We start from the raw sequence: 9,770 nt of genomic DNA on the forward strand, positions 1-9,770 counted from the left end.
GATACAGAATCAATATGCAGCAATGGCATCTTTATAACCATGCAGTTTAAAAGGTAAAACGTAGTTCTGTGAAGGGCTTAAAATTCATCTGCAACTATCAAGAATTTGCTTGCAAATATCGAAAGGTTCATCTGGTTCAGGTGGCTTGCCAGGATATCGAGTTGTTTGGAAGTGTAAAATCGTTAAGATCGGAATAGCCAACTTTTATTCCTGAATGAATGTCCAAACGCCCTCTCTGTTTAATTCTGGGTATAAGTAGAACGTCACGTGATAATCGATCGTACCGAAGTGGTAGTCGGGGAAAAAAAAAAGAGCAGGCCCTCATTGGAAGATTGGAAATGGCAATAAAGGAAAGAATGTTAGATAGCCGAGAAAAGGAAAGAAATTAGTAATGAACCTAGGTACGCTGGCATAGCACAGCAGGAAATAGAACCAATTTTCAAAATGGATAATAACACGATCTTTTACTGGAGATTTGTAGCTACCATTGATACTGCATGATTGTTTTGTTGCTATATGGGGTTATTGGGCAGGTATTCTGTGTGTATGTGTGTGAGCGAAATATGGCTATTACACGGTGTGCTGTGATGAGGAGTGCTGTAGAGTGGGAAATGCTGGTATGGTAAGAGACTGAGAGGTAATGTTCTACATAAGCATTAAGGGCATTGATTATGCGTATAAATTATATTCCTCGCGCTCTTACATTACTGTAAATAGGTCTACATTATTTCATGGATTTCCACATTTTTATATATAAATATAACGATACATTCATACATTTATTTACATTCAAATTATTTGTAATGCATCATTGGTTTAACGTTTTGATTCCCAGTTATGATTAATTTGCTTGTTGTCAATCACAGGTCATACAGCAGCAAACAAGGTCAAGTAGGCCGAAAACTTTGCAATCAAAATGTCATTGGACGCACCAGCCTACATCATTGGTACACTTACTGAGACGACATCCAACTTTCGAGTAAAAGATGTCGAAACACTTTACACGCAATATATATATATATATATATATATATATATATATATAGGCCTATATAAGTTTTGTCACGACAAATCGAATCAATTAAACGATAACATATAGTGAATCGTGCATGAGCACTTAAATCTTTATTGGAAATTGACAATCTGACAAAAGCGTTTTCCACATGAAACTCTAAGGTGATAACAAATAAATGGAATAATTGTTTTGCCAATGAAGCAAGTCTAAATACAGATTAAAAAAAAAAAACTATCGTCATATATTTCACACTATGAAAAGTTCTGGCAGACAAATCAATTTTCTTGCTATACTTCGATTAGATGTTTTGGAACGTGTTAAGATAAACATCACAAAAACATCTGATCAGTAATTGTATGGAATGTCCGTAATGAATGAGTCACTTTGAGAAAAACAGAGCCTTTCACGTGTTATGATCTGTAAATCTTTGGCTGAAGAGGAAGTACCAAATAAACTGAAGGTTGCAAAAATGATAGAGATAAACACAAAGAGGAGCAAGAACACAATATTAATTTTATCACTCTATTGTTCTTTTCAGTTATAGGGCTAAAAATAGTTGTTCACCCGCAATCCTCGGCTTCTCAATCTCGTCCATTGCTTGCTTATAATCGGTCTAGTTACATCTGTACTTTCTATTGATGACTGGGTCAAAAAAAAAATTTTCAACTTGGAGGCGTGGAGGATTATAAACAAAACTAGAAAATTATGACTAATTATGAATTGGTTGCATCCTACGTGGTACAAATAAACTCTTAAAAAAGCAGCTGCATTAAATGTCAAAATCAAATAAACAGATACTATAAAAGAAAAAAAACCCACTATAATCCAAGGTGAAAAGCTTTAAATATCCTGAAGTCAATGCTCACACTCAAAATAGCTCTGTAGATCGGCTTAGACAATATCTTGTAAACATGACAGAATGGAGAGCAAGGCACAACTGTAATGTGTTACCTCATTTTGATTAAGTGTCACAATTCGTATATTGTATCTGTCTTTCTCCAACTTCCAAAAATCCACAGTAGAGTCAGGAGAACTGAATTTAGAGTTAAGCTTTATTCTCATACGTCAGTAAGTGAAGTTCATCAGCGGTTGAGTTGGAATACCATTTATCAGAAAGACAAAATATCTAGGCCTATATATCATTACATATGCATATAAGAAATGAATAACATGACACCAAACTACATGAAAAACATGATTGAATACAAACATCGCAATAACCCCTTCGCAATCGAAATTATGTATGTCCACCTCAGCCTACAACAAATAATTGCAAGTTATCGTTTATACGCAAAGCTGTACCTGCATTATTTTGAAATCCTTATATATCTCTGCAAGTGAAGTTCATTAGGTTGGAATTCTATTTATGTCAGAAAGACAAAGTACCTACGTCTATAGTTTATCATTTATACATAAGAAATCGAATAACACGACAGCAAAACATATGAAAGACATGTTTGAATACAAACATCACCATATTCCAACCGCCAGCAAAATCATTCGTCTCCCTCTCAGCCTATACGACAAATAATTGCGAGAAATCGTTCACACACAAAGCTGATCTGCACAATTAATGATATATCTGCAAATTTGCGACACTTTTAAGCTTCCGCAGTCTTAAGGTTCAACTTTGAGGCCCCTATGCCATTATACCTTATACCTTATTGTATTATGGTTTGGAATGCTATTATCAGGAAGACGAATATCCATATAGCTTGTTAGTTATATTGTTTGTAAGAAATTAATTAACATGATATCGAACTATATGAAAGGCTTGTGTGAATACAAACATCACCATATTCCCTCCACAGTAAAAATAAAAATTTTCTCTTTCCCTTTCAACCTTTAATAAATAATTGCAAGAGATCGTTCACGCACGAAGCTGCATTTCCACCCATAATGATACATCTGACAATTTGCGACAGCTTTTCATCTTTCGTCGCCTTAAAGTTCAACTCTTGGACCCTCATACCCCATCAAGTGAAGTTCAATAACTTTGATTTGGAATACCATTATCAGAAAGACAAATATCTATAGCTTAATTGTTATCTACATGATTTATAAGAAATTTTTATAACATGACATCTAACTATACGAAAAACTTGTCTGAAAAAAAAAAGAACCCCACAAACATCGTAATAATCCGTCCGCGATCATTAATCATGTGTCTATACCTTAGCCTACGGCAAATCGTTGCAAGAGATCGTTTATACATCAGTACAGCTGTATCTGTATAATATATCATCATTTAGGCTACACCTCTCTCCTTCTGCCGCATTTACGTTCAACTTTGCAAGTGAAATTCTAGGTTGGAATACCTCACTATCCTCATATCAGAAAGACAAAATATAGTACCTATAGTTTATCATTTACATAACAGACGTGTTTGAATACAATCATCGCCATATTCCCTCTACAGCCAAACTCACCTCTTTCTATTTCAGCCTATTGGTACAACAAATAACTGGAAGAGATTGTTAAAGTGGCGGATCTAGGGAAGGGGGGGGGGTTAGGGAGTTTAACCCCACTTTTTCTGTTAAGTGAAAATGAGATGTGCATAGATGCATAGTACATAATTGCACACAGATGCATAGTACATAATTGCAACCTGGATTGAATATAATATTGCAAAGAATTGTGTAGCTACATAAATTATATCGGTAAGAATACAGAAGAGCGGACACAAAAGGAATAGGCACAATGGTATAAACGGTATAAAGACAAGAACATCTGAGGAGGACTTGTATTTGACAGATCATTTTTCTCTAATAAAAAAAAAAGATGATTTATATGTAATTGTTTGATGTTTAAAGCAATAATGACTTGATTGAGATGATAAAACGAAATCAATTCGATTTTATATCATAAGATTTCAATAAAAATTATTTTCATTTAAAGAACTCAAAGTTTTAACTGTTATTATATTATTATGAAATGAGTTCCAACGCTTTGGCCATATGTATCGTAAATGAAGGTGTTCTGAGCCAGCAAAGTTCTCAAAAACGACAAATGGAATTCATTCAATCGCCTTGTTGGATAATTGCGAAAGGATTGATTTTTTTCGAAACAATGTTTCAAATATATTTTGAGGATTATTTCTATCATAATTATACATAGATTGTCCTAACTAAACAAATACAAAATTTAATTCTAAATATGTTGTGTCAAAAAATAACGGGTCAGTATGAGACAAAAATACAGTATGACATGTACGGAGTGATTTCTTTTGTAATAAAAGTTATTTATCTAAGAGTGTTTGATATTGTATTTCCCACGCGAGAATACCATAACGTAAATAAGGCAATATTAGGGATGAAGATAATGTGAGCAGCAACGATAAAGAAAGACAAAATTTATGCTTGTTAGTTATATCAATGTTTCGTGAAGTAGTTTTGTTTGTTTGGTTTTATTTCTGCATTTTTGATCATTTCGATTCAAAGTAACATCATGATTTTTTTTTTTACATTTTCAGTACAAAATAACATCATCAATGACATTTTCAGCATTGCGAACAAAGGAAAATACAGTACATACCTAACGTACAAGTTAATTGTCAGCGATGATAATAAACGACATCATTTAATAGGGAATGTTTATAATGTGAAAATGCATCAGACCACATATCGTAAGCGTGTGCTTGAAATGTGAGTGGCCTGAGGAAGTGGTAGTGGAAAAAAATCGAAAAAGAGTAGGAGTGTTAAGTCTGATATTGTACAAGGTGCATCGTGCTAAGTGTGGAAGTGCATGGACCTCAAAATAATGGACAACTGTGAATAAAAAGGATTCAGAAATTAGGTGCATTAAAACCATAATGCAAATGAGACACTTGAAACAAGTTTCGCATATGCTATCAATATGAAATTTTCATGAAAGCTAATTATCGACTTTTATTCAAGAAATTTAAAGGGATGGTACAGTATTGGTGGAGATGAGAATTGGGCTTCTAACTTTTTGCGAGAAACCAAGAAAACACTTATGATATAGTACAGATCATACCACATTAAGAGGAATTCAAAGTTTATTTGATGAAAATCGGGTTTGGAATGACTGAAACATCCAAAAACAAAGTAAATCAAAGCGATCGTAGTAAAGTGTGGGTCCCACACTTTAGTAAAATTGCTCTTTTTTTGATATCTCAGCCATTTCAAACTCAATTTTCATCAAATAAACGTTGAATTCCTCATAGAATTACACGCTCTTTCATATTTCATAAGAGGTTTCTCATTATCTCACCAAAAAATGTTAGAAACCTGAAATCAGGTCTCAACCAAAACCATACGATCCCTTTAACATGGGAAGCATTTTCCAATGGAGTACCATCAAAAACAATATCAACAGGTAGCTGACTCTAGAGTTGCTAAAAAGCATTTTATTTTTTAAGTTGAAGACTGATTTTTTTTCTTTTATCCATTTGGCGACATTTTCTAAGTCAGAGTTTATTGTGTTTGTATAGGGCAAGAGGATTATTGTGCCAAAAAAAATTGAGTCATTCGCAAAGGGAATAAAAGAAAGAACATCTAATGATCTACAAAACTCATCTATATAGACAATAAACAAGAGCGAACCTAATAAACCTTCCTGTGGAACCCCACATTTGATATTTAGCATTTGTGAGTTACAACCATTCAAAGAGACATATTGCTTCCTGTTCATGAGGTAGCTCCTGAGCACTCCAAGGCCTTCCCACACACTCCGTAATAACGTAATTTATTAGGTAAAATATCATGATTAATGGTGTCGAAGGACTTAGAAAAGTCCAGGAACAAACCTGTCAGATGAGAAGATTTGATGATAGCATATGCCATTTTTTCTATAAAGCTCAATAATGCATGCATATAGTGCTATGTTTTTCCCTAAATCCAAATTGAGAGTACGAAAATATATAAAACTTGTTGTGCTCCGTTTCACAATCTAGAGGTTAGATTCACATTCTGCATCCGGCTGAGGTTCAAGCATGGCCTCATTCGTTGCTGGCTCCCCACTTCTTGCCATCAAGTGTTCCCTTTCCTCTGGAGTACTAGTACTCGACTGTGAAGTCACTTCTGCCCTGACTGCAGAAGTAGTGGCAATATTTGCTATGCCACTGCCACCGCCACTAGAGGAAGCCCCGGCGTTCTCAGGGTCCTGCCGATGAATATCATGACAAAGTAAAGAGTGACATGACATGTTCAGAGGTCTCTATCGGTAGATACTTGGAAACTTTATAAAGGCAGAATAACGGGGTCATCCCACTAGACCGACACCCACGAGCCATACACAGCCCGTGAGTTCGAAATAGAAAACAGGTCCATGAGTCACACAGCTCATAAGTTATACAGCCCATGAGTTCGACACTAGGCCAATAAAGCCCATTAGTTCGACACTAGGTAAAAACAGCCCACGAGTTCGACAGATACAACACGGGGCTTAATGGGTTGGTCAGTCGTGGGCCTTGTTAGTTTAGTGTCGAAGTCATGGGCTGTTTAACTCGTGAGTTGTATAATTCATGGGCTGCATGACTTTTGAGCTGTATGACTCGTGGTCTGTATGGCTCGCGAGTGTCTGTTTTGTGATATGCACCCAGAATAACCACCCAATCATGTACTGTTTATACAACGTTTGAATGAACTCATTGACTGATTGCCATACAGATATTTATCCAGTCAGGTTGATCTCTTACCCTGCCAACAGATGGATCAGTGACGGCAATTACCTGTCAAGGCTTTTCTTTATACCCATTGCTCCCCACTGTGCAAAATTTGAAGAAACTCTTATAACATATACAACAATTCAGTCAACATTGCCACTTCCTCCCCTTGATACACTACTCTGTGAAACTGAAAAAGAAAATCAGGTAAATAATGTAAAATTTGAAGATGATTTCATCACAAATGGATTTTCTACTGTCGCCCACCTGTCTATCACTCCCACTTGCCTGGTCTGCAGACCCACTTGCCGATTGCTGCGACCTGTCGTTGTTACTACCAGAGGGAGCCTGATTGACCCCATCTCGGTTCTGTTAATAAATATCATGACAAAGATTAAAGAGTGAAATGACATGAAGGGTCCTATGGATTACTCTTCGGTATATCTACTTAGGGACTGTGAAGTTAGAATTCTCAAGGAGCGAGCTATAGTAACTCCTTAAAATGCCAAACCATTCATTTCTACATCACCATTTTATGAACGAAATCTATCCATCCATAATAACGTTGTTGCATTACAAATTGGCATCCACTCGGGTTGACTTTTCACTCCGTCACAGTCAGGTGTGAGTTTTGATGACTTTTCCCTACCTACCCTACACCACGATTTAAATCTTAAAGAAACCCAGTCAAAATGTGTTTTTTTTTTTCCTTCACTTTTCTAGCATGATAAAAGAGCACATGACTTCAGCCCTTCCGAGAGCAGGGGAAATAGTATTACCTTTAAAAAAATACCAATAACAAAGCGATTGAATATCTACTTTTCATGAAAATAAAATTTTGTTGAATTCTCCTTACATTTTCTTTATATTATTGTCAATGACCAATGATGATGTCACGAACTATAGCAATCTTCTTGTCCAGTGATAACGGCACCAAAATTAAGAAAAGGATAACCTTTGAAACGATTGACCATTTTTCTCAAATTTCACTGATGTGTTTTAACTCAATCCATATATATATATATATATATATATATATATATATATATATATATATATTGAGATTTACTTTCCTATAAACCTTACATTCAAAGATATTAAACAGGATTGATGTTTCATAAAATCACAAATACTAGCACAGTTTAAGCCAGCCACAATTATTACAATTCCCGACCTTACGGAAAAGATTTGTGCAACATAACGCGAGAAGAATACCATTCTCCTTTCTACTTCGAAGCTAACTTTACCTACCAAAACTCGATGAACAGGCCTGATATTTGTGACGTTACTGAATGGACTAAGCAAGCAAAAGCATACTATGTACTCTAGACAATGCCAAGATTCAAAGGTGTAACCGTTTTCCTAGGTGGGAGTTGTATTAACTAAGAGTTCTGTGAGTTACCCCGCAGTTGCCCATGGATACGATGCATAAGTAATCAGCTGTTTACAGAGTTGTACCTACCCTACTACTCCTGCTAGATTGTAATTGAGAACGATTGTGATTTTATTGGTGGCGTTTAGTTTTATAACCCTATCCAATAAAAAAAAAGACATATTCAAACATCCAATGGTGTGACAGTTTTTGTCAGAATTCCCTATCAATATCACTTGTTGCCACAATAGTTTTCAGATTTCACTTGCTTCATTATCGAAGCTGTTTGACATTTGAAAGAACTGCTTCATAAGAAATCACCTTTGATTTATGATTTATTTTCACAAACAAGAAATTTCATCGCTTACATATTTTTTTTTATTAGTTTAATGTCATAATATTTCATGATGGTATGTGTTCTGTCTTTACATGGCAAGATGGGTTTTTTTTCCCATCCAGGGTCAAAGAAGTAAGTGACAGAAAGGAAACAAATAGGATAGGGAGGAAATGAAAAGGATATAATGAAACACCTGCTCAGCAGGCTCTTTCTTTTTTATTGATTTAACACAATGGTGAACGCACTACATCAGAATTTAAGTACAGTTCTAAATAATTTATTAGTTGAAAAATGAGCAAAGAAAATGGGATTTCATCGAGTTCGAAATGAAAACTAAATTAGCATCGCCATTCAGATCTAATATTTACTAGAACGGAATAGACCTGATGCAAAATTATTGTCAAGTTTTTGGTTGAGTTTCTTCAGAGAATTTTGGTAGCACTAAACCCGAGTGAACAAGCAAAAGGAAAAAAAAATGATAAAGTGCAGGTCTTTAGACCACTCCTGTGCACGAGCGAGCACAGCCCCCGTTTCAGTGTCACTCTCGTCATCGGCCTAGGCTACTCGCAGATCGTGTCGTACTCGCCATCGTCAACGTCATGGTCACACAAAATAAATTGCATCATCATAAGGGTTCGTACATCAACATCACCAGAATCATTATCATCATCATCACTATCATCTCAACCACAGCAAAACCCTGAATATCACTCCCATCATAGTCACTCTCATAAAACACATCAGCAAACGATACAGACATCGCAGACCTACCTAGACAGAAGTTGTACACAAAATGAAACGGAGGTGGAAAACTAGTAATGAATACACGAAGACTATCAACAATGACATTTTACCGTAGAAAAAAATACACAGAACATCTTGCACCGGAAAAAAAAAACAATCGAGGTAAAAACTACAATGAGGAAAACTAGGGTGAAAACCCGATGCTTGGAAGACAAACGATGAAGACACTTTACGGTAAAAATGCTTACACGGAAATAAACGAGTGGGTACCATACAAAGTACGATGTTCCCGCACACACGTAGATAATCTACATCGTGTTCAATAAAAAAACTCAACAAACACTCGAACAAAAACTCACCTCTAAATTGTTGCAAACGAGATAATCACTTTAAAAAATGAACAAAACACTCTCAGAAGTACGATTGTACTCTGAGAATAAAAGAGATAGAATGATACCAAAGCAAAAGAGAGAAAAAAGAGAGAAATGGACGGGAAGCAAACCTAGAGAAGTTACGCCACACTCACTAACGTAATTCGACACACAGGTAAACAGATATCGTCACGCACTCTCTCTGAGGAGATCGATATCACGACACCGCGCGTAAGAAATCACTTTAAGGGCTTTTTACACTTGTGTTTCTTAACCCCGGACTTTCTCTGACCCAGGACTATCGT

Source organism: Diadema antillarum, unplaced genomic scaffold (assembly GCF_040938485.1).
Source record: "Diadema antillarum isolate AM-2024a unplaced genomic scaffold, OU_Dant_1.0 seq00002385_RagTag, whole genome shotgun sequence".
In the NCBI taxonomy this organism is placed as follows: Eukaryota; Metazoa; Echinodermata; class Echinoidea; order Diadematoida; family Diadematidae; genus Diadema; species Diadema antillarum.